This window comes from Cygnus olor, chromosome 9 (genome assembly GCF_009769625.2).
Source record: "Cygnus olor isolate bCygOlo1 chromosome 9, bCygOlo1.pri.v2, whole genome shotgun sequence".
Lineage (NCBI taxonomy): Eukaryota > Metazoa > Chordata > Aves > Anseriformes > Anatidae > Cygnus > Cygnus olor.
The window spans coordinates 19,322,715-19,349,184 of NC_049177.1; the positions used below are offsets into that span (position 1 = coordinate 19,322,715).

The window sequence follows — 26,470 nt, forward strand, 5'->3', positions numbered from 1 at the left end:
CCAACACCAGCCTAGATGGGTATGGGCAAGGAGAAATGTCTGGGATCCAGGAACATCAAGTATGCTGCAGGTGCAGTCTCCAAAGCTGCTAGATTCAGAGCAAACCTGAAAGAAAAGACAGCTTGCAAGGATGCTGTCAGGTTTCTTCTCAGCCTTCGCTGTTTTAATTTGTTTCGCTTCAAGGAGGGAAATTTTCTCTGCTAAAAAGTTGCCTTGTTCTGGTGGTGGCCTAATAAATCACAGCCTCAGTGAGAAGCCTGTGCAGTGTGCATCGTGTGGGGAGAGCTGCTGCGGCTCCGCTCCCACGGGTGCTGCCCCACAGCCCGCACCACTGGGTCTGCGGTCTTACACAAGTAGCTACAGAGCAGGTCTGACCATTGAATTAACTCACTTTAACGTATGCAATCAGCTGTGCCATGAGTTTCGTGTACGTGAGCTGCAGTCAGAGGGCACTTTGCCTGGGGAGCTGGCTGGGATCTTGGGATCTGAGCTGGAGGGACGGCTCCGGCAGTGCACACTGTGCCGTGTTCACACTTATAACAAAACTGCTTACAGTACAATGCAATTATCATGATTTAAAATTCCACTAGATTTTGAAGGCCTATATGCTGGGGGGGGTGGGGGGGCTCCATTTGCAGGGATGTTTCTTTTATTGTATCTCCTTGCCTAATAACTTTCCTGTTTGAACCACACTGAACCGTGTTTGTGGTCTTTGCAGAAAATCTCTGTGCAGAACACTGCTCTGTTGCAAGCTGCTACTAGGGCCTGATTTATGTTTTGTGCAGGTTTAATTGGGTAAAAGTCCACACGGCGTTTCCTGCTCCCCTTCTTAATTTTTGGCAGCACATCCCTCAGCCGGAGCAGAGCATGTCGGTGCTCTGTCACTGTGAGACCAGCAGCCTTTCCTCATCAGTCCATCCCCTCCGGGAGCAGCAGTCACTCTTGCAGTAAATTTTCACCCCAAATAACATCTATCATTCTCGCAGCCCACTCCTGGTGCTTTGCAGACAGGCTGGCTTGGGTGGGAAGGGCGAGCTTTGTCCATCAGCCACCTAAAAGCAGATCCACTGCTGGTGTTTTGGGGCTGCTGTGCGAGGTAAAGGTGCTGCAAGTCCCATCACCAGTGTTGGGGGCTGCAGGCAGGTCTGAGGGGCTGTCCCAGCTCCAGAAAGGCCAAGAACTGAATTGGGACCTACTGCAGGGGGTGGTTCAGATGTTCCTTAGCAGTGCAGAGGACAATGTCCAGACCTGACAATTCAATATTTCCCAGGAGGGCTCCAGTTTCCTTAAACAACCTCAGGAGGTTTATCATCACACAACCATTTATTGTGTGCCAAATGCACATGGAGCTGCACGCGTAATTGCCATAGCAACCATAGCCACAGCCTTCCTGTGCAGGGATTCAAATGCCAGACTGACGCATCCAGGGCAGTACCACACACACGTCCTAGCACAAACCCATACACTTGTGGCAGTCGGTGTTCTGATTCTAGACTTCCACTGTCAGGCTTATAAGCACTCACCAAACCTTGATTACCGATGTGTAATAAATACCTTTTCACTAGACGCAGGCTTCTGTGTGATGTCTTTAAGGTCATGTGGAATTCTATTTGCAATCTCTTTTATAAATAATAACACAAACACTTGCTGCTAAATTTGGCTGTCAGCAAGCAAATGCCAAGAAGCAAAATGATTATTATTACTGTTATTTGCACCATTCCAAAATCCATTAATTTGCTCGTTGCAGTGTTTGGTAATGAGCGCTCCTGCAGCAAGGTCACAATTCTGTTTTATATCACATAACTATCTTTTCTCACGTATCATGCATAAAGCATATTTCTTGCTTAGGGCAAAACGTATTATTAAAATTATTTTCCTTTGTTCTTTCTTACAGATTGTCTGTTATGACTGTAAAGATTTCCTGCATGACATCTCTTTTTTTAAATTCAATGCATAATTATATGAAACAGAAAATCATCTGATGCTACGTTAATAAACCTCTCATTATTTTCCTTGAACAGGGGGACGTGTTGCTATTATTTACACAATGACATGGATTTAGCTAAGCTTCGTGGAATTTTGCAGCCACTGACACACGTATTGGGTACGGGCAGAGCAGCGATGGAAATAATGTGAAGGCAAACTGGTCGTTTCAAGTCCAAAAGACTAATGGTATAGTAAAAATGGGAAAGATATGAAAGCAAGAGCTAGTGAAATAAATATCTGAGCTGGGAACCTGCAGGAAGGGTTCACTGCAGCTGCAGATGCGCCTAGCTGAGTGTCAGCCCGGGTTAATTTGCAAGGTGACGGATGGTTTGGGAACGGGCAAGTGCTGAAGAAAAATCTGGTGTCCCTGGGCCAGGTCTGCCCACAGAGCTGAGCCACTCAGGTGTCCTTGGAACATGCAACTGTGGCCTTGGAGTTTGTGGTTAAGGAATGGTTATGCAAGCCTGGACCTTCTTATATCTTTGGCAGTGCGCAAAGCCTCGACCCCCAGCACTAATGCAGTTTTGACTGACTGACCCTACAGTGCTCGATCTGCTGCAGCTGGTTTGATCTCCCCTCTGGCTCTTCCTCTGAGCCCTGTTCTGCCTCGTCTGGCTGCAACCACCTCTTGCTGAGCTTCCCATCCCTCCTGCTTGCCTCCCTGCCCAGGTGCCTCTGCTTCCCCTCAGCTCCTCCTCCTCCAGACACCCAAACACCCGCCTTGCCTCCCCAGGCGCTGGTCCTACAGCCTCCTTGCTGGGACTGGAGGAGCCCCGAAGATGCTCCCAACTTGTGGCAGCCACTGTGAAAGGACAGGGCAGCGATGTGGTCCCCACAACTGTCAGCTTGTCCTGGACCTGCAAGGAGGTGAGTGCTGCTCTTCCCATGGATGTGGAAAACCTGCTGGGTGATGTTAAGTGTTTGATTCAAGGTCACGATGCATATCTTTGAAATTGCTTGATAAACACTTAATTCCCACCAAAGGACACGCTTGGGGCTGTGATCTTATCCTATACCTAAAGCTGGGATATGTTCCTCCTCTTTCTTTTTAGTCCAGCGGTACGTTTTACCCACACTTAATAATAAGTGGAAAATCATTAACTTTGCCTTCTGATATATGTTTTTAATTTCTTTATTCATAATGAGTTCTTCGCTGCAGCAGCAGGGGTGAAATATGTTGTACTCCTGGAATTCCTTTGCAATTCAGCATTAATTAGTGTCCACTTCTTATACAGTGTTAACAGTAACGAGCCTAATCTTTCAGAGGCCATTGTGGGAAATTCTGCCTTTGTTCTTTTCCAGCAAGCAAGTTGCCAGTAATACAGTGAAATTTGAGTCTTAACCTTTGTTTAAAGCTGCCTCTTAGGGGTTTTGAAGGGCTGGAGGATGGTTAAGTGTGGTGCCCTTGTTATCCAACTCTGTGCCATGTAATGGAGATTGCAGTCTATCTGCTCGGCTTGCTTTTTTGTGTTTGCCAGGCTGTGCAGGAAAGGGCACCTAATTTCCACAGAGACTGTGATCAACTTTGTTAGAACAACAGGTCTGTAGGTCCCTGCTCTACCCTGAGGAGTAAATACAAGCCCTGGTGGCAGCACCAGCATGTGAGTTTGTAGCACACCATGGCACATATAGATATGCTTTACAAAAAATATTACTTGACGCCTTCCTCTTTGCTACACCCACTGAAAAATGTAGCCCTGATTAATGATATTTTTCCAAAGCTCCCATTTCATCTGTCTGAGCTGAATTCATACGCAGAAGTCTATATGAAGAAATGAATTGCTAGAATTCCTAATGAATTTGGTTATCGGAGAGGCCTTTCTAATAAAGATAATATACGTCAGCAGAGCTGGCAGGGTTTTTACTGGGGCAATTTTTCATCGAGTCCAGAGTAAATGTTCTCTGATAAATCTTGTCAGTGCTGTCACTCTTGGTCTTAATGGCGTGAATAGCCTTTTAGCTCGCAAAACAGCGGAGCTGTTCAGTGGCTCATGGGTTTTGGCATCACGCTCAAGTGTTTTCCAGCCTTTCCTGTCTTTTGCTAATCTCTCTGTGACTAATTCACTAACTTTTTTATAATGCAAGAGAGGTTGCCTCCATGTGTCTCTCCACCTCTGCTGTTCAGCTCCCTGTGACTGATGCTGCCTGCTCTCCCTGCAGGATGTGGTCGACACGCTGCAATTCACCTGGCTGCCTTGCCAGAGGAGCGTAGGCAGAATTAACGCTTTGTTCTCAGAGCACCTGTATGGCCTGTTCTGTGTCTTTCTTTTCCTTTCAAAAGCTTTTGAATCAGATTTCCTCTCTGGCTTTCACAGCCAGGTGTAGCCGTGGACTGAAATGAGGTCTAAGAAATATACTGTGCTCTGTATTTCTTATGAATAGTGTTTTACAGCAAGCTAATTCATTACGAGGGATGCTGTGCTTGCTGAGCTGCCGCCAGCCCGTTGCATGTCTCCCCAGCATCTGTTTCACTGAGACACCCACGGCCCGGGGCTGTGAGCCTGTGGCTGTGATGGCTGCTTGCTATCATGATGACAATGACCTTGTTTTCCTGACTGGGCCTGCAGTTGCCACTGTCTAACACAGAGGGAGGACCCTACAAACTGGGACAAGCAGGGAATTTGGAAACGTCTACCCTGTGCCTGGTACCTGGGACATGAGCTTACATTCCTTTCTCTGTGCTGTGCAGGATGAGTGGATCCGAGTCCCACTGTGTGAGCCTCTCCGTGACAAGTGGTGGGAGGTTTGTTTGGTTTAAAATTCTTTTAAAGTCTTTGTTGCTGATTTTACATGCCAGCAAACTCCAGTGTATGCAGCAGAGACAGTATCTTGACGAGTGGGTTGGCATTTGTGGAGATCTCGGCAGAAAGAGAAAAATGAGGAAATGTCATACAGATGAGTGAGAGCTGTGTATCAGCTAGATCTAATACTGACTTTGGAGAAGTCCTTGGATGATGTGAACTGGCTCTTATTGCTAGCAGAGAAAATAAAGCTGAAGCAGTTTATACCAGCTGAGCACCTGGTCATTACCTCTAATGTAGTAAAAGCTGGTATGGAAGCACAGGCTAAAATGGCTATTCATCTTTGATCCCTCAGCAGTGCGGGATTCTCAAGTAATCTCTAAGAGTGGGGTTAAAAAGAGCTCAAATTTTATCTACAGCCTGCTAGACCCTGTTTGCAAAATGCTTCGGTTCCAAGAGGAAAGACGGGCAGCATGCAGAATGGGTGCAGATGTTGCATCCCCAAAGCCAGGCAGCATGCAGAAGCACCCTTGGGTGCAAATGTTGCATCCCCTCTCCTTCCCTGCAGAATGGTGTGGCTGGAAGGGCTGAGCTGGGTCTGGTGCCCAGCGCTGCGGGTGCAGGCATTTTGAGGAGCCAGAGCCAGGGTTGGATCTGCCTCGCCTGTCCTGGGATGTCTGTGCCAGACAGGGTGCAGGAAGTGATGTGGCACCAGATTTGGTGAAGAAAGGATCTCGACTGTGAAAGCAGAGAGCCACTGAGGCCGGAAGCCAGGGAAAGCAGCGATGAAGCTGTCTCAGGCCAAGCCTGGGCAGCTCCCCAGGCTGCGGTGGAGGGGTGGTGGGTTTGCTCTGGGAGAACAGCCTGCCTGGCTGTCAGGAGAAAAAACAAAGCAAAACGGTGGATTCTGTGGTTGGCTTGCAAAAGTCTTGCTCTTTGAGAGTCCACCCTGGTCTCACATATGATAATGAAAAAGGACGTATTCAGTATAGGTTGGGGTGCTTTAGTGGTGGATGGAAAACTGTTTTCTTCCTTCTCAACTCATAGTAATAACTCTGTGTGTATTTTCAGAGGTTTCACAGAACAATGTTTTTGTCCCTCCCAAATACTTGGTACAGTGGTTATCTCGGAGACTGCAGGAAATATTTGCTCTGTCTTGCTTGTCCTTCTCTCAACAATGCACATGCATAAAAGCCAATTTGGAAAAGTTTGTGCATTTTGATTGACAATAGAATTTTTCGCTTTGAGTTTTGGCAAAAGATTCATGCTCCCCAGAATGCTTTTCAGTTAACTCTCGTTTCATTTGCATGGCTAAACAGTGGTTCTGCATTGCTTCATTACAAAAGATTTGCAGATCCAAATGTGTTTCATTGCTGGGGAAAAAAAAAAAAAACAGTAAGTAAAACTGCTGTGTATGGTTAAATTGCTTTAAATTAAGAATCTCAATAGCAACAGTTCTTTTTATCCCTTCAAATTTATCCCTAGGCAATATGAAACGGAAAGGCTTCATGCCCCAGAAGAATCTGGGTGTGGATAGTGGAAAGGAGATGCCTTCTTTTAGGAAATAGTCCTGGTTACTGCCAGTGCAATAACACGAAACACTGATGATTCACTGCTGGAATCCACTACTACATCAAATGTATTGCCATGAATTATTTAGCAAATCTAATTGAATGTTAATTTTAGTATTGGAGATAAGTAGCCATTGAGCTTAGGCTGAAAAATCAAATTTGTACATAGTTCTGATATCCCTTGAACTTGCTCGGGCTCATCCACAGTGCTGCCTCCATTGTGCTGTGGTTTTGTGCTCTGCTGCTGTTAGTCTGGCCTGCGAAGTCCAACAGCCAGTATTTTACATCCAGGAGGCTGTAAACCTCGCTGAGGGACATCTCCAGCACTCTGTCCTTTTTGGAGAACTTACAGCATCTTTGGGCAGTGTGCCAGACCCCCTGGACTCGGGGAGTGGCGCAGGATGGGGTTGGGCCTGCTGCCCTGGTTCTGTCGAGCTACACGTAAAGGAGCCGGGGTGTGCCCTGCCAGTGTGCGGAAACAGCGAGCAGAGTATGTGTGAGCTAAGAAGCCTAGATTTAGACTATCAAGGTCAACGTTGTCCACTGAGGATTAGGTAGGATCAAGTAATTAAGGAAAAAGATAATTTACATCAGATTTCTAATCCCTGCAGACGGAGTAGATGGCACATTTCTGCTGTCGACCCTCCTATGTATGTTTTTTGTGTAAAGAAGCACAGGGAGGGGAAGGACGGGTAGCAGGTTGCAGAAGCTGTCACCGTCACTTCCCAAATACCTCCCAGCAACCTCTCTCCCTCGCTGCAGATGCTCGGGATGCCAAACATGATCTGTCAGCACACCAAGGCTCTAGTGATTCCCTCAGAGCCCCCAAAAGCAGTGAGTGCACAGCTGGGGCCTGCTCCAGCACACACATTGCTGTGTTGGGGGAGAGGCGGTGCTGCTGATCTGACCCTTGCTGAATGTAGGCCTGGAGACACCAATGTGTGCAATCCAAGCCTCCTCTGCTCTAGTTCAATAGTTTATGAGTAGCGGAGAAAGCAGCATCCTTGGGGATGCCCAGGCTTGGGTCTCAGCTCCGTGGTGAGGCCTAATTGCTTCTACGGCTCGTGCAACTGGGGAGTTTGTGTGGGCACGGGTGTGGGATGTGGCTGGAGCTGTTGGGAATGAGCTAAGTCCAGAATAAGTCGACATCCCCGTTCCTGTCTGCTCCTGTGGGTTTTAACTAGGAGCCTGGGGGTGGCGGTGGGGATCTCGCTCTTAAATGTACGTCTGGGTGACAACAGATAGCTGCGGCCAAAGGTAATTTGACCAACTGAGGATTATTTACTGCAAAATTATCCACTTGGACCATGAACAAATGGATTTGCCACCTTCTGAAAGCTGCTTCACATGAGGTGGATGTGCAGGCTGTGGAAAACTATGGCTCTGACATCTCCAACAACAGGGTCGAATGAACTCAGTGGAATTTTTCTGCTTCAGTGTACTCAAACTTTTCACAAAAATGGAAAACTTAGGCCAATTAGGGGAATAGTTTTGGCTGCAGGGAGGAGGAGGAGGAGGGCTTCTCAAACTGTCATTCCCTCTGTTTCAAAGCTGACAAAGTGCTGTTTCAATACTTTTACAATGAATCTCTTGGACTCTGCTTTGAAACAGTTTCTAGTTTGAAAATGTTCCTAAATTTAAAAAAGCTAGACTCTAAAATATTTAAAGTAGACTTGAAAAGAAATGTGGGGTTTATTATATAAATGAAAAATATCTTTTTTGGATCAACTTCAACTGAATTTTTCCTCTCTGGCCTGCTTCAGCCATCAGACTGGAAACTCCAGTATTTGCCCAACAATGCAAGACTTATCAGACACTTGGCAAGTGGAAACACTGGTCTCCTAAAATGGGGGCTGCTTCTGGAAGAGTTTGCAGCAGGAAACCCCTACCAGGTTTTGGGGTGCAGAGGCGTGATGCTTGAGCACACAACCACGTCACATTCCCTGACACAGCAGCTCTGATGTGCAGGAAGCAGAGCCTGAGTGCTCTGATGCTTGTGGTTGCAATATGGATGTCAAAGGATGATTCCCTCAATGTTCTTGCTTTTATTGCTGAAACATGAGACTCTAGATTACTTGACCTCAGCATCCAGAGCCATTTAGCCATGTATGTGTGTTTCTGGGTGTATGTTGTCTTGTTCTGTTCTGCAGGCTGTGCTTGCTGCTGCATCTTGGTGTGCTTTCCTCCCTGCTCCCATACTCATTTTTCACAACATGGGATGCTTGCCACCTCCCCTGATGTATACATATCACCTCTTTTAATTTTTTTTCTCTAAGTTCAAATTGTGCTTTCCCCCTGACAATGGAGAGACAGGGTGCACTCCCACCCTCTGAAATCAGCACCTGAGAAACACAAGCAGCATATCTGATTGCATTTGATTTGGCTGCCACCAAGCAGCTCGTTGTCCCTCTGCTGTGCTATCTTGCTCAGAAATAATGTTATCAGATTAGCATAATCAAAGAGGGAACAGTTCCTAAAACCCTCGGTAGAGATAAAGCTGCATAATCAGATGCAACATGCCTGTTCTTCTGGCACATGGGAAGAGAGGTGATAGATGGTCACCCTTGTGAAGGCAGATAAGAAATGCCTTGAGAGAAAGGGAATAAAGTAGGAAGCTATTTCCCACTACCTGTTTGTAGTAGTCTGTAGAGTGCTGTGAATTAAACTCTATATTATTTTTCAGCCTGTTACTGCCAGCTGTGGCATTCAAGAGCAGTTATGACTTAGCACTGATGTTACCTGCTCCCTGTTTTGTCTTTTATGATGCTTTTCAGGTGTGTAAGTCTTCTCTGAGGTTGTAGCCAGGTGAGGAAGATTCCAACAGGGCTGTGATGGGGTGTGGGAAATGCCATAGTATCTCTTATATCCTAGCTGGATTTCTATTTCGCATGTTCCTCCATCAAGACATCTTATTTTGTACACTGAGTGTCTTTGCACCCATTAATGACATAATCAATGTAACACTGCTTAGCTGTCCTGCGATTCTAGCAGATTCAGCAAAACAATGGTGTTCTAACTGGAAAAGCAGCCTTTTTGGGATACGATTTAGGTTATTGGTGGAAAGAGGAGGAATGCATCCACAAAAGTGAGGGTACAGTTGGGTTCTTTCTACCACCTGTTGGCATGTAGCAAAAATACTAAATTGAGCAAATAGGCTGTGGCTGCTCCACTTCTGGGTGAAAAATTTTTTTGTGCACATCTGGAATTCACTGACCATCCCCTTGCTCCTGCCCAGCCCCTCGGTGTTGCTGGGCCTTGTCATCAGCTGAAAGCCCTGCAGCTCGCAGCAGGAAAGTGGTTGCCTGGGGTAGAAGACCCTTGAAGGGCTGTGCTGGAGGTGCAGAGGGATGTGATGGCTGGGGAAGGAGAAAGACTGGAGAAGGAGGGGCAAGAAACTGCAAGAATAACCCCACTCCCTGGTCTTGTAGGTCTGTGGGTGATCAGGGTTGTCCTTAAGAAGTAATGTGGAGCTGGAGCTCTAGGAAATCAATCCACAGGAGTTTGTGCATTGATCTGTTTGGAAGCATTAACCCGAGGAATTTCTCCATCTACACTTGTTTTCATTTGGGCGCGTGTTCACAGGGATTGATTTTCTGAAGATCTGAGCATTGAATTAGGTGTTTATCTGGATGCACTGTTTCACACTCTTCTTTTGTAAGAAGGCATCAGCTGGGCTTTCACCTAATTTGACTGTCATTGAGATTCACTGGCAGTAAGCAGGTTTGTGACTACACTTTTCCCAGAAGCCCTGGAAAGGGCAGATTGTTCCTCTACCTGTAAGGCTTTACCATCTCCTCACCGCAGTGCTATGGGAAACGGGAGGCAAATCCAGATACCGCTGTGCAGTAGGGTCATGCAGCACAACTCGGGGTGAATTCCTACCCTAACAAAACACAGTGGCATCTTAACAGGTAGAAAAGGCATTAGTGTCATCTTTTCTTAAGAGAAGTTGCACAGATACATACTGTGTGTGTGTGTATATATATATATATTCAGAATAGAATATTCTATTCTATATATAACAAAATATTCTGTTTCTGTGTCCTCTGGTCATAGAAGATAAAGGGGAAGCGAGGCAGCCGTGAGCTGTGTAATTTTTAGTGAAAAAACATTTAGCGGAGAGAGAAGGAATTCACTGTGATGCTGCTGCCCCCATCTTCCAGTGAATCCTGTACAGGTGCAGCCACACCTGCCCCTTGCCAAGCCCCTCGAGTGAGAGGAGCGGACACTCACTACTGCAGGCATTAATAGTGTTGTTTCACATGTCTTCATCCCCTGAAATCTCTCTCCCTGCATCTCCTGCCCACTGCTCACCACTCAGCCCCGATGCTCCTGGGACTGCCCCAAATCACACTGAGACTGCTCCAAAACCAGCTGGAAATGGAGCCACTGCGCAGTCACCAATAAAGCAGAGTTGCTCTTCCCCAGCTCCAACTTTGACCTCTCCAGGTTTAGTACATCTTTACCTTGTACCTGACGAGCTGGGCTCAGGTCAGACTGAGGAAGAGTACTGGGGTTCAGGGGTCTTTTGGATGCAGGGTTTGAGTTCAGGCACAATGTGTTACCAAAAGCTGATAAATATATGTGAAACGCCTTTGAAATGCTAACCTCCCCTGAAAAGCCTGCTTCTTGACTATTTCTAAGCAGCACAAAGCTTCTTCCTAGACAGTCTGCTCCTTTCTCTCTCTTTTAATAAGCAGGAAGCATAGCATATGGCTGGAAAGAATGTGACAAGTATTTTCACATCCACCCAGCTCAGGAAAGAAGGGACATTGCAAAACTTCAAGAAAGCTCAGATTCAAAGTACGGAGATGTTCAGAGAGAAGGGAGCCTGGAGCAGCAAGGTCTGAGGCAGGGGACTGCCTCTCCCTCCTGTCCCTGTCTTTTCCCCATGGGTGTAGGCAGCTCTGCCCTTCCAGGGAATGTTTTATTTCCAAACTGGTTGCAAGAGCAGCCAAAAAAACAGATTTCTGCCGTGCCAGGCTCTGTTTAACACACCGTGCACTTGCTCTCCCCAGCTGCATTTTCCCTCTGCTCTTCTGAAGTTGGGTTTGCTGCTAACTCCTTGTGTGGGTACACTGTGACCCATTTCAGCTCATTTGAACTAGGTTAGCTAAAGCGATGTAAAATGTAGGTCTTCTGCTATTGTTGCCTCACTTTGAGTGAAATCCATTGGACGCAGAAGCCCAGTCCCTCGGCTGCTGTAAGTCAATGCACCTCCTTTGACTTTGATGGAAGTTTGCGTCTTCATTCCAGCTGCAGGTTTCGCCTGGCATCTGGTACAATTTATCCTGCGTGGTGTTTATTTTAATAGCCTGATAAAACTGTTATTCTCAAGGGGAGAGAGAGGCTGGTAGCTGTGTGTTTAGCAAAAATCTGCACCCATGTAGATTCCATAAGTATTTGCTTCAAAGATGTAAACACCACATTACCCAATTAAAGGAGTGTCCTTAATAATTTATCAGGCAATTAAAGTATTCATTGCCCTTTATCCCAGAGAGCTCCACCAGTGATATACAATCTGAACTTGAGTTAAAATGCTATAATAAATGAACAGCGATGCAGTGTATCAACCATAATGAGAACATTAAGGCAATGAAGGGTGGTTTGTCAAGAATAGAGTACATAACGCAGTTAGTGGAGCTAACTTAATTTCTGGAAATACCACTGATCTTGGATAGGGGCACGGAGGGGGATGTCTGGGAGAAGAAATCTCAGTAATAGGTTCTAGGGAAAATTTGCCCATTACAAAGTCAGAGATGGAAAAGGTCTGTCTCCCTAGTTGTTATTAATAAGCCTCCTGAGACTGGCATGAGAAAGGGAAACAAGCAACTGAATGAGGGATTGTAGCAGGAGCTGTGTTTCAGCTTAGCTCTGACTGCTTGTCATAGCACGATATTGCTTCATACTCTCGTAATGAAAAACACAAAAGCAAAGGGGAGAGGAAAAGATAAAAAAGCAAATGCTTTTGTTACTAATTCTGGCCTGGATGTTTGAAAATGACCCAAGCGGTCAGGAGTCCAGTTCGCACTGGGTTATAATCAGACACAGACACTTTGTTTCTCTTCTGAAAATCTCAGCCACTGCTGTAAAAATGCCAGAGCTGTACCCAGCCTCCTGTCTGTGGTGTGCTGGGAGCTGCTGCTGGTGTGGGCGTGTGCCCAAAGAAGTGTAGAAGTGTAACCACGCAGCTGGAAGTGCTCAGCTGTGGTTGAAGAGGGGATGGTGGCTCCATCTTCCCATTTTGAAATTGTATCTTGAGGTGGGTGAGGCAACTAAGGGCCGTTGTTACTGCTTCTGAAGAACAGTTCCCAAGCCATTCAATTAATGGTGCGAAAAAAGATGGGATGGAAGTTAATGGGGGTAAGAAAACGTTGGTTCCTCACCCAGATAGACAGCCACAGTTCCCTTTTCTCAACTCTGAGGCTCCAATGTGTTGGCAAGCAGTTTCTTTTAATGGAAAACAAACAAGACTTTTCTGGCGGTGGTGGGTTTCACAAATATTCACAATTACGTTGACTCTATGTGTGAATGTGGCATGCTTTGAAAACAGGTTCCTGCAGTATTGCTTTTAGTGGGTGAATTCTTGATCTTTTTTTTGAGATATCTGCCAGTCTAGGAAAGAACTGCCCTATTTAAGGCAATGTTGCGTGCTTGCTGGTTTATTTGCCAACCTTCATAGGCGTGTATGATACCTATGGAAACTTTAGTCATTAATACTGAGGTCTTAGCATAGCAGATGAGGCTGAATGTAGGTTGTCACTGGGAAAAATTCATCTTACATCAAAAGAGGCCAACTGACCAAAGGCACATTTTGGAGTCCTCTGCACGCAGCAAGGGCAAGAAGGACGTGGGCTCTGTTCCTGCCACCGTGACTGACTTGCTCTGTAACCTTGGACACTTCATGCTATTATTATTTTTCCTTTGCTTATTTGGTCTCTTGTGAACTCTTTGGAGAATGAACAGCTGCTTGCTGCAGGATTGCGTGGTGCTTAGTGCTGTATGGCAGCTCGTAACAATAGCAGGGAGGGTGATTGGATAGTGAACACTATATTAACTAATTTGGAGTGGATTATATGGACTAGAACTGCGTAACTGAATGCAGGGCTAATCTTTTCCTCACCATTTGCAGTACATTAACTCCATTTATTTATATTGCTATGCTTTCTCCTTCATGTGATGCAAAGGAGAGTCAACCTCCTGTTGTGAACTCACCAAAGATTTTGGGGTGAGGATCTGCTCATCACTACATATCTGAAAGCTTTTGTAGATGTTGCTGCTCTCTGGAAGAAGATACTTCAGACCTACACACAGCTCTGCCATCTGAGCCTGCACTGCAGCATCCGTGCGGGCGCATGGCGCTCCCTGCCCTTCTGGAGGAGCAGGCTGGGGAGCCAGACACTTCTTCACAATCCCCTGTCCTAGTTTAATGAACAACCACACCTATAGGGATAAAATACCTTGGTTTGCCAGTCATTTCAGAATCAACTTTTCACTGAACAACACTGAAGGGAAAAAGAATATATTTAAATAAAAGAGTGAGCTATAAAAAAATAATAGCGAAGAATATTTTTAATGTGATACATAATAGATTTTTTTGTTGGTGGTTGTTTAACTCAGCAAACTTTTAGTTCTTTGTTCTAGGTTAAAGCAGCCACCTCCCTCTCTTAGCTTAAGAAAGGCACAGAGAAAAGGCAATATCCCTGTGTTAGCCATTTGGAGCCTTCATGTCCTTGTATTTCCCTCTTGCCTTCTGCACTTGGTTCCCTTCTTTTGGTAACTGAGCACTTGGACACTGTTCAGCCTGATGGGGGACTACAGCTGTTCTTTCTTTCTTCATCATTCTGGTCATCTGGCTGACATTTTGATTGTGCACCTCCAATTCCCCATTCCTGGATTCAGTCTGATTCCTTTGCAACCTTTGGAAGACAGAGCAGTTAAGACCTTTTGTATTGCTATGAGATAAAACAGATGTCCAAGCTTCTTAGGACAGTCATAACTATTTTCTTGTGACTTAAGACAGTTAAATGAGAAACAGCTTGTGTGGTTTACTGGTGCCCCACCTCATCGTAAGGGTTATGGGAACTGCTGAAGGTTCCTCTGCAGCTAGATACTGCCAATATTTCCTTTGTATGACTGCTATTGCTTGATGAAATTTAGAAGAAGACTTGAACCAAAGCCAAAGACCCGATCTCCAACCCTCTGCAAACTAAGACAAATGCAGTTCTAAATGTACTGTGAAAAATACTTGATTTGTGATAAATTTATAGGGAAAAAAATTACTGCCTTGCAGAAATTGCAAGAATTTCTGTAGCATATAAGAGATATGGGGTTTGGTGACTGTTTGAATCCTCCTCGTGTCATGTAATTTATGTTAATTAAATGCTGATGGCATCTGAAGAAGCATATTGATGGAAGATGTATTTGAGATATTATTATTAATTCATCATTCAGTAGCTAGTGCGTGAAATAATACATTCCTAGACTTTGATTTAGGACATTTCATTTTCAAAATTACCAAGCTGTCTCTTTTCTACAAAAATAACCCTTTGCCACTTATTTAAAAAACAAAAACAAAAAATGAATGGAAAAAAACCCAACCCAACCCCCCAGAATTTCACTGGAGTCAGCCCGGTTGAACAGCTCTGAAGTAATAATTATTTACGAACTTCCAGAGCTATCATGCATACTGATCATAGTTCTCCAGGACAATAAAACATTAATTTAAAAATAATAACATTTAAGTATGAAGAACATTAAACTCAACAACATCTGCCATGTTGTGCCCCAAGCTTAAATTTCATCAGGTTTAAGGGCATGGCAACCTTCTCAGAAGCTCAGCAAGCCTTAAGTTTGCACCTAAATTTTTACCAGGCCCCAGGTGAGTAGGGTGCTTGTAGGTGCTCATGAACAGCGGGAAGGGTTTGGGCAGAAAGCACAGGGGCTGGATTCCCACCATGTCGTGATGCTCACTGGTGCTGAAGTTGCTTAGTGAATAAAAGCATTTACAGATGACCTATGAGCTATAAGCTAATCTGGGGAACCAGCAGCACCCTAGCACGTAGTTGCTTCCATTATGCTGAGCTTTACTGGCAGAAGGGAGACTGTCTGCTCTCCAAAAGTTGCTGTTCTTCACCAAAGGTTGTCCCTGCAACCTTTACCCGTCCCTGTTCTGCCCGGTGTCACCAAGAAGGACTGACACGCGTACCCAGCTGAAATGTCTGTACAGGTTTTTGGGTATTCACCCAAGGCTTATGGCTTCCTCCACTCTCTAAGAGTGTCATTGCCTCGGGAGCTGGGGAAGCATTGCTGTTGACAATTGTTGTGTTAATGCACGAGGATGTGCACCTGTTCCTCATCACTGCGCGGAGCCCTGGGGATAAGTTTGGAAACGATGGAGAAACCTAATGATGAGCTAAATGTAATGGGGAGGGGAATGAGGTAAGCAGTGAAAATCAAGGTGATATTTCACGACTGACTGAAGCTGAACTAACTGTGGGAACTTGCTGAAGCTGTCCCATCCTCTACTTCCAGGTGTGCAGCTTTTGCCACTTTCTTCACCCAATATTACCACATGCGTGGCAAACTGAACTGTTTTTTGGGATATGGGGTTAGTTTTCAGGTGTAGTAATGAGCAAAAGTCAGAGGGAGATGTCTGCTTTTGATCAGAAGGAGTGGAGTTGTAGGACTGCTAAACTGCAGTGTATGAGTGAAGGTATAACACGGTGTGACAGCAGGATGCAGATGCACAAGTGCCAGCTCAAACACACCTCCTGGACAGAACCGATTCAGGCCCTGATGGATCACTTGTGATTTTCTTTCATCTGTTCAAATGTTTGAACAGATTTGTTAAAATTTGCTTCTGTTTGACCTATTAATGGGAAATTAGGAGGTTCAGAGAGCAGCCCGCGCCAACGCTAATGAACCTCTGTGCCATGGATAGAAAATAGAGCAATGCCTTAGGGGCCAAACTGGGCTTCCAGTTTACATCTGTTGCTTCCTAAGCTCCAGATTTGCAAGGAGTAAGTCACTTTTTTTCCCTTTGTTCTTTATTATTTATTTTTTCCCCCCAGTATGGCTTCTGGAGGGCATACCTGCAGCCTTTGCCTCTTCTATCTCAAATACACGGTGGGCGATATCAGTGTGTTAAACAGGTTGCTAGGTGTGCTTCTCCTCCTTCCTTCCCCCTTGTACCAGTCTCTTCCTCGCTTCACTGGCATGGCTGGAACCAGATGCTGACACAGGATTTTAACGGGTGAAGAAACTGTACTGAAATGATGTAAACTCTTGCTGTGAATACAAAGGGCACTGATAGCCCTGAGAGGTGGGGTCTGGATGGGTGTTTCCATTCTCATGCTGCCAGCCTGCTGGATGTGGGTACGAAACACCCCACTCTGATTGTTACCAAAGGAGCTCATTTTTAGCTCAGAAACATGCAGTGCTTCTCGGTGGTGCCAGCCTTTAAGTTTTATCAATGTTACAGTGCTCCTGCTCCCTCAGGGAGTGTGGAAAGTCCACATGAACACGCTCAGTCTACCAGCAGGACGACGCTGGAGGTTTCAGTCAGCTCTCCATGTATGTAGCCTGCTGAGATGAAACACCGGAGTGGCAAGGGCAGACAGAAGCATCTGCTGCAGCTACTCTTTGGGTGCTGGTGTCCCTGACCCATCCAGAGGATGAGGTGGCAAACTGCACGTCAGAGCTCTTGCTGCTAAAACATCCAGAGTCCTGGTCATGGCAAAAGCCCTCCTGAGAGGGCCAGGAATGAGGACACAGCTGTGCTGACTCTGCTTGCTGCACTCCCCTGAGTACCGCAAACCCATCTGTCCTGTTCTCCCATGGCTTCCTTAAGCAGTATGTAGTGTGTGGCCGAATTTCTGGAGAGTGGCCATCTCTGTAGGTTGGCAGAAAACGATTCACTGTCTTTATTTTTTTTTCCCATGTTGATTTTTTTTGAGAGTTTTAAAAAAATAAAGGTTCTTAAATCTTTTTTTACCTTGGATAAAGCAAGAGGTCAAACCAATGCCAAGCCAAGGAGGCAGCAGAAATGTGCCAGCAGGACAAGGAGATGTGTGGCCACTGCCCGTTTTGGTCAGGTCTCCCCTGCCCCCGTCCTACAGTGCTTGTAATGCTGCAGGTTGGGTGCACGGAGCTGTGTGACACCCAAGCTGTTCTGCTGCAGTGGGGAAATGTTAGCTTCACAGTGCTCATAAGCAACTGGAAGAATTGGATATTTGGTATTAGCCTCTGGGGACTTTTATGTTTGCACCATCAAGAGAAATTAAGTTCTGGGAAGATATTTTTAAGCACCTGTGTGGAAAGGATGGAGTTGTTCCAGATTGCAAACAGCCACTTTCCCATTCTGCTCCCCGAGATGAAACAACCCCAGAGTCATTCTGCTTTTTGCTCATCACCATTCAGCCTGGTGGATTATTTTATTTAAATGTAATTCCTGCAGCATCTCGAATGGTAGCTGGAAAACTTTCCATGCAACTTCACCAGGTCACTTAGAAAAACACATCCTGCCTGTTGTGTTTTGCTGAGGAAGTTGTGTTATGCAGGTAGGTGTGAAAGGGGCTGGAAAACAGTTTGTGCGTGTTTGTGCAGAGCAGGGAAAGGTGCCTCATCACTCGAACTCCCCATTCGGGCCGTGCTTGGGGAAAACTCTGACTGTCCCAACAATCAAAGACGTTTGTTCATATATCCTGCTGCCTGGCTGCATTGTGCTAATGGTGGTGTCTGGCCCCACAGGCCTGGCCAGGGAATTCCAGCTATTAGCAGCTGTAATATATAGAATCATAGAATCATAGAATATCCCGAGTTGGAAGGGGCCCATAAGGATCATCAAGTCCAACTCCTGGCACCGCACAGGTCTGCCCAAAAGTTTAGACCATGTGACTAAGCGCACAGTCCAATCTCTTCTTAAATTCAGACAGGCTTGGTGCAGTGACTGCTTCACTGGGGAGCCTGTTCCAGTGCGCGACCACCCTCTCGGTGAAGAACCTCTTCCTGATGTCCAGCCTGAACTTCCCCTGTCTCAGCTTCACACCGTTCCCACGGACAGTTTTATGGACAGTTTTACTTAAGAAACCTGAAGCTGAAAATTCTTAGGAATTGCTTTTTGCCCTCTAAGGCATTTGGCTGTCTGGAGGATCAGCTGGAAAGGGCACCACCAGTAGACAAGGCCAGGAGCTACTTGCATCTCATGCTGGTTGCTCTCATGGATTCGGGCATTTCTGTAGCAAACCTGTTTTTTTTTGTTTTTTTTTTTTCCTTCCTAGCCATCAGTGTTCACAGCGATAGCATGTTCTCATGATGTAAAGCTGGCTAATATCACTTCCTAGGACTGATATTCACCTTTGCTTTTTGGCTTCTTCATACCCAAGGGCTGTGGTGTGGTGCAAGATCAGGAGCTGTGGGATCTGCAGAGCACAAGAACTTTTTAGCTTCTGCATCACATTCACGTCCTCTTTGTTTCTGCATTTCGGTGGTTTTATGTACATCCACTTGCTCGGGGACTTGTCATCTTATTTGTAATCTATTGTTTTAATTATTTTCTGTGAAGGTGCCCAAAGACCTTGGGGCATTGAGACACACATACTTTATTTTATTCATTAATTATTCATTATTGCTAACTACTTGCTACAACGTAGTCAGCTGCACCAATGTGTCTGGGTGAACCCTCTCCCATGGTAGCAGGGTAGCTGCTTTATTAGCCTGACTTTCCTTGGTTGGTGCTCAGACTGCTAAAATAATTGGGATGGAGAATATTTCATGTGGCCAATACCTTTTTTTTTTTTTTTTTTCCTGATGTGAATCTAAAAACTGACCTAAAATTCATCAGATGGAATATAGGCTCCTTAATCAACATCTGGGGATCCCAATCTGTTGCTGATTTGTCCCAAAATCACTAGGAGTAGGATTTACAACATGGATAAAAGGGCTCTAACTGCCTGACTGCTCCCCCTCATGAAATTTGAGTCCTCCTCCCTCTGCAGCTTCACCCAGGTCTGAAACTCCTCCAGTTACTTCTGCAGTTCAGTGCACTGGTAGTGTTCTTCCTCGCATTTTATTTTAAACACAGAAATAAACACAGAAATGTTAAAAATAGAAATGACCCTGAGCTGAAATAATTTCCCCTTCCTAGCTGACTGCTTTGTGCACCAGGATACAGTCACATTTTGTCTGCAATCAAGACCGGTGCTACAGAGCTAATTTCAGTGATGGTTGTTTCGGAGAGATACTTGGTCTCAGTTCTTCATAGGCTTTTACTCATTTCTTGTCCCTCTGCAATCTGATTTCCACCACTTCCCTGCACTGATTGCTATAAAAGACAGGCCTGCCATGAACCTGGAGATGCCATCTCAACTGATTTCCATGGTAGGAGAAGCATGTTGCTGGCCAAAGCGCGGTGACCTCAGCCTGCCTTCCTCCCTAACACTGCAGTTCGTCACACCCCTCGGTATCAGGGGGTATATGTGGTTTTAAATGTGTTTTTAGCGTGTGGTAGAGGTCTGAGCTATGGCCCAGGAGGGAGCTGTGGTCCTCTTGCCAATCCCCTGCAGCACTTGTGGCTGTAGGTCAAGCCAGATGCCACCACTTGTGGCTCCCCGTGCAGATGCTGCTGGAGGACACCTTGCTTTTGGAGCTGGTTAAATACAGCTCTGATGAGCAATAGCTTTAAACAAGGTCCTTTGAAACCTCTGGGAAATTTTAACAGGCTGTGTGAAATTTGTTTTGGGGTTTGGTTCAAAATAACTAATAATTGCTGAACATTTTATGTTTGGCTGGAGGGGAAAAGCTCTTAATTAGTTAATTGATTAGTAATGGGTCAGAGAGAGGTTGAAATTTCTCAGGTGGACTGATGAGACTAGAATTTTTCCAGGGATGGGAGGACAGGATTGTAGGTGGAGGAGAGCTGTGTGAAATATCTATTGACACCATTTTGTCCTCCCAAAAGAGTGTCTTTTCAGAGACAGCTCCAGCACCTGAACTGGTGTGTGCGCCTCTGGAAATAAAGCTCCCCTGCACAGGAAAATCGATGCAGGCTGCTGGGCATCGTTGTGATGAGCAGGTCCCATGGGACCAACGGGAGAATTTTTTTAGTCTGTTGAGGACGTTTCTGGGAGCTCTGAGACTGAGAGAAAATCCTCTTTGGCTTCATGGTCTCATCAAAAAATCCCCCTGGGAGTCTCTGGTCACCATGACTGTCTGTTCAAGAGACTTCTACATCTGGTTGATTAGCATGTTGGATTGCTCCAGTAATCAAGGAAATTAAGTCTTTAGTGCTATGGACAGATTTTCTGGCAGTCCTGGAGAGGGCTGGGAGGAAGCTTGGGTGAAAAATCCCAGCACTGGAAGGGTAAATCAGGCACTTGGCATTGTCGTCAGCTGTTTAATGGAAGACAGCTCAATCTCTGGCGCGATCAATCCCTATAGATTGAGCCCATGGCTATTATCAACTTTTCCTATGTCCTTGCTGCTTGTAATTTTAACTCCAACTCTCAATTATTTTAAATGAATGGCACAGCAGTGCTGTAGAAAAAGGAAACAGTGCTTCCCCAACATGTTTTTTGAGCACACCTTTCTCTGCATGAAGCTTAACTTCTGCCCGTTGCCTGCACGGGTTGGTACCTTGCATCTATACTTCTCTTGGTGCTTTGTTGCTGTTGTTGAGAAGCCCCAGTGCAATACAGCCGGGAGTACCTGTCTGTGCCCCTCAGTAGTTACACACCCGTGTTGTAAACACTTCAAAGAAAATATTCTTGGGAGAGCACAGCCCATTGCATGCAGTTGTGAGAGTCTCTAGCAGGATTGCATACATTAAATGGTTAGTGTCTTAGGTGTTCTGCAGTGCAATTTTCCCTCTGTTGCTCTCTCCAGTACTCCTACTACTCGTGCTGCTCCTGAACTGAAGGAAAGGACTCGGGTGAAAGCAGGACTTGTGTATTTTCATGGCCTCTTGCTGATCTGTCTGGAGATGTCTAACCAAGCAAGGCAGGAAAATGCTGGAAAAGTGACTGTCAGCGCTCTTGAACTTGCCAGCAGCTTCGGCGCCACACTCTGAGAGGACCCCGACACCCCAATTGGTGAGCGCCCAGTGCTGCCACGGCTGCTGGGAGGAGCTGGGCTGAAAACAGCAGAAACAGCCTGGCCAACCTGAGCTCCACACTTGGCTGCAGGCACACAGTGAGTATTTTTAGTTTTCACGCGCTCCCTGGCACTGAGGTGTTAATTTTGCAGCACCTCGGTCTACGGCCTACAACTGTCTGTCTCGCGTAGCCCTGCTGTCCGCGTCGCGTCAGGCCCGGGCACAAAGCCAATGACTGGAGTCATTGGATATGGCAGCAACAGGAGCATCCCATGCCAAAACCATCTCCTAGGCCTGGGTTAATAGAAAACAGCTCAAATGCTTGCTCAATTTGAGAAAAGAAATGTCAACATGTCCTGGATACTGAAGGCCTTAGCGCGTAATTGTGTAGAGACTAAAATTGTGCAGAAAGTGATAAACTCTGAGAGTGTCTCAGCATTTATGGGAATGAATATCCCATACATTATCATCTGATGTTATCATATAAATTATCACCTTCTCTATACCTCCCAGTTGTCCTATAGCCCTTCCTAACGCTGCTCCTGGCTGTGCAAGGAGCAATGAGGAACCCGGTACTTCACACTGCGCCTCACACAGCAGAAGCACAACATTATTCTGACAGCCGTTCTGCTTGGGGCCCTGGTGCCTGGAGCACATCCAAAGCTGTCTGCCCCACACCTGTGAGACGAGCAGAGCTAATCTGACACCGCATCTGCCTGCTCTGTCCAGTGCTCCTCGGAAACACAGCAATGGCTCAGACCGACATCTGTAGAAACTGGATTTCACAAGGCTCGCTGCCATGTACACGTCAGTCCATGCTCAAAGGAGAGAGAGAAACACAAGTGTGAAAGGATCCTACCTTTGATGCACAGTTGCCATAGTGAAAACAAACTTCTTCAGTGCAAAGGGTACGACAAGGTAAAAGTTTGCTCTTAAAGCAAGTGGGTTGATTATGTGGAAATAATAGAGGGAAGAGCCGCAGGGAAGGAATACAATCCTTCAGAAATTTCATCATGGAACATGTGGGACAAAGGAGCCATTGAAAGAGGCTTTAACACATCGCAGTGATGGTGCTTTCAACAGGTCTTGCCAAAGTTTAAAACCATAAGCTTTCAAGCATAACATGGTAATGATGGAGATGGGGCTCCATCAGCAGAAATGCTGAAAAACAGAATTTCTCTCCAAATCTTCCCTGTCTTAGACTGTCAAGAACATATATATGTGTATACAGTACGTGTTCAACACCAGAAGTATCAGCTGAAAGACTTCACCAACGAATAAAGAACTTTGTAGACAGAAACTTGAAGGTATAACACGCAAGCAGATTCTCTTTGCTGCTTGTTGCAGTCTTCTAATGAGCAAAAAAAGGAACAGAAAGCTAACAGCTTTTTGCCAGCAGGTCATCTTCAAATGTGTAATTGGTACCAAACTGTGATGCTACCAAAGCTAACAAAAATTGTAACTGATGATCAGAAAACAGCATTTTCTGAACACACAGAGAGAAGTTTTCTCCCTGGTTTTATAGACCCTGTTAAGTTAATTTAGCTGACCCTGTGGGGAAGAGATAAGTGCTACAGCAGCTTACAACTATCCTGCTCCCTAAGTACCTGCAGCTGCTCCCCACAGTCCCGTCCTGTCACTGCCTCAAGCTGTTTTGATCCCAGGCATATTTTGCCTTTTTTTTTTTTTCTCTCCTGTATTAAGGCATTTTTAATCTCTCTATTTGCCACAATATGCAGGTGGAGTCCTCCGCCCTTGACCTGTGGGAACCAGTCCGCGAGGATCGTGTGCCCTGGCTGTGATATCAAGATCTCTTTATGCAGCACAGGGCAGATCCTGGGGCTTTTACTCAGATTTTCTTGGCTGTTATTTTAAGCCAAAGATCTCCTTTAGACGAACTGTCTGTAATTATGGCTGAACTAATGTTTATGCCATTCTCCCAGCAACCATCTCATTTCCAGGTCCCTACATTTCACCTTCTTTTGCCTCGGACAAGCTCAGAGCAGGCCAAGGTGGGACGCTGTGATTTGACCCAACTCCAACTGAAATCAATGCAACTTTTCCCTCTTTCTTCCCATTTATTTAACGTCCATCAGGGTAGGGTTATGGATGGGGACAATGTTTACAGTAGTGCTATAGCATGGTAAATAAACAGCAATGGCCTCTACACCCGTAGAAAAGAGATTTGTCCCACTGAGCTCACTGTGCAGGGCAAAGGTAGTCAGAGCATGTTGAAAAGACACCAAAAGTAAAGACCTAGAGGTAAGAATAATAAGCAAGAAGCTCTGCTCTACATATACATGGGAAGTTTTTGACCCAAACCAACACGTTGTTTAGATCATGGAAATTATTTAACAAAATAGTATCTGGGGATTTTTAACTGGTGCGGATGAAAGGTGCTTATCCTTCCCTCCCTGCTGTTTGTCAGTCTCCAGCTTCTCACCTCTTGGTGGCACAACTCAAAAGTGGGCTTTTATCTGAGGAAATGAAATTTAGCAAAAAAATTTTTTTATAAAGCAATCTGCTCCCTGAGAGTGGGGTGGGAAACATTACAGCTGCAGTATTTAATATAATTTAAAAGCTGATTACCCTGCATGTGGAATAACTGCTTTTCATCAGGCTTTCTACTATGTATGGTATGCACCCTAATTCGTATTAACGGCTCCTAAGGAGCCATCATAGTTTATCAAGAAAGTAATATGCATTTTAAAAGCACTCAAATAGAGATTTACACGATAAACCTTAATGACTCCAGAATGCATTATTAGCTATCGCACACTCCCAGAAGCAGTCACTCACTTCTGGCAAATTAGATAATTCAAGAAGCCCATAGAAAACTTCAGCCCAGAATGAAGCTGTTGCTCAGCCACTCGCTGGGATTTATTTCATGCATAAAGGGGCATTTTCCACCTCCGCCTTGTTATGGAAAGCAGCAATTTTGTGGACAGGAACATTGCTATGATCCCTTCTAAAGAAAACACACCGTTAAATGTTAAAGCTCATTATTTATTTTAAAATGGTCTTATATTTCTGGCAATATTTCCTTGCAGTTGTCCTGTCAGCCCGATGCTAAGTAAGATATCAGTACAAACTGGTTTCACAATATCTGTGAAATATTGCTGGAAGATAACAATGTTGCTGAGATGATGTTTTTAAATCATGCCAAAAGCCAGCCGCTAAATTAAGTGATAGCTTCCGTAAGGCCAATGGAAAAAATAATACCGTGAAGAACCGGGGCTAGCAACTGCATTTCCCCCAGCAAGATGAGATCAAAGCAACTGTGAAAATGAAAATTCAATGACTCTTAATTGTGCTGAAGATTAGGACCCCCATGATACAAAGACTTGCATGAAACGAGAGGAAATACATCCTAGGGAAAATCTGTGTGCTCCAAGTAAAAGGATTAACTGACCTTTCTGCATCCTAGTCCTGACAGTTTGACTTTAAATGTACTTCTTAGTGACACTAGCCATGTCCTTAACAATGAGCGGTGATTTACATTTTTTACCACTGAATTCCGAACTGACATTTTCATGCTGTCAGTTCTCCATTTTTCAGCTATTCCATATTTGCAATTACTCTTATGGGAAAATAACGGTGGAGCACAGCCCACTGGTGTGACTGCTTCGTGTCTGCCTCCACGTGGGAGAGGAGACGTGGTCAGCCTCAAAAGGGAGGAGAGTGCTCAGGGCCCTAGCTCATCCTTTTTTAAAAAAATTAAATCAATGTTTTCTCCCCTGTTGTTCTTTGGAAAACTGTGAAAATACATATATATATATATATAATTTTTTTTTTTGTTATTGCTTAGACTTGCTTCTCCTGTCTACTTGTGTTCCTGTGTACTTTCTTCAGAGGACAGCTTTCTAGAGCACAGCTTTGGGGGGCTGTGAACGTTTGCATATTCCACTGCTCTCTAGGGAAAATTAGCGAGAGCAGAAGACCAGGTTTCAAGTGTACTGAACTTTTCAGATACTTAAATACCAGAGGGTCGTAATCAGCTGGAGCAGATTCAGATGGCTAACAGCTGGTGAGGTAAATTGGTCTGGAAGATTGTAAGTCTTTACCTTATCTTGAGTGGCACTGTCAGTGTCTGCTCACCTTTGCAGGGCACGTGCTACAGAAAATTGCGGCTTGCTGCGGTCAGGGGAAGGATGTAATGAGGGAAATGGGACTGAAGGGAGAAGGAGACTTTTACCGAACTGACCTGCACCATACCTGCACCTCAGCCTGACAGGGCAGAACAGAAAAGTGCCCATGAGCGTGAATTGTGGCTGAGTGGGGCAAAGCAGGAGCAGTCCCACGCTGGCAGATGGGGCTGGTTGCGTGGGAGTGATGTGCTGCAAGCACCTGGCAGTAGGTGCAGGGCTTGCATTACCCAGAACTCGTTATCCACTGGACTGCAGAGTAATTAGTATGGCAAAATCCTATAGTGCAGAAGCAAAGAGCACTGGGGGTGGACTTGATGGACTGTCCTTGCAGTCCGCAACCTGGCTTGGGAGGTGCTCCCCACTGCGTCTGCCGTGGGGCCAGAGAATTAAATGGAGGAATGAAAATACACCGAGTGTAGCCAGGCTGAGCAAGCATCACCAGCTGGGTGAGGAGCCAGCAGGAAAACACTCTCTTGGCTGGCTCCCACCTTGATGGTCCTCTGAGCTGTTGTGGTTTTTAAATGCTTTTTAAAGGGAAAATCGCAGCTGGGATTGGATAGCAGGAAAACCAGAACAGACTTACTTTACCTTGGCGCTGCACCATCCCTGCAAGCATATTTAAAAAACATCTCCCAGAGCATGAGCTAAGACAGGGAGCCGCAGTGAGTGTGTTCAGAGGTGGGTTATTTGGGTATTTGCTTGGAAACCTTGCTGTATTTAAAGTGCTGTGCAGTGTGGGCTGAAAGAGCAGGGCTGTGTGGCTGCCTACGACGAAAGGGTTTATGCCGTTTTTGTTCAGAAAAAAAGGCAACTTTGGGGGCTTTTGTTTTTGTTGTGTAGGGTGGTGATACCTGAGCTACTGCCTCTGGATCTACCTGGGCTGCATTTAGGCCATCACAAGGCAGGAGCCCTGGCTCATCCCCAGCTGCCCCG

General features: G+C 45.5%; 1 protein-coding gene and 1 long non-coding RNA gene across 2 annotated transcripts in view; both read right to left on the minus strand.

Annotated features, from left to right (window-relative positions):
• Positions 1-26,470, minus strand: part of KCNMB2 (potassium calcium-activated channel subfamily M regulatory beta subunit 2) — a 128,393-nt gene that overhangs the window by 43,111 nt on the left and 58,812 nt on the right.
• On the minus strand, positions 13,856-22,987 carry LOC121074567. Its single transcript, XR_005822415.1, has 2 exons — positions 22,068-22,987; positions 13,856-14,217 (listed from the first exon to the last, which is right to left on the minus strand). It is a non-coding gene; the product is annotated as an uncharacterized LOC121074567 (long non-coding RNA).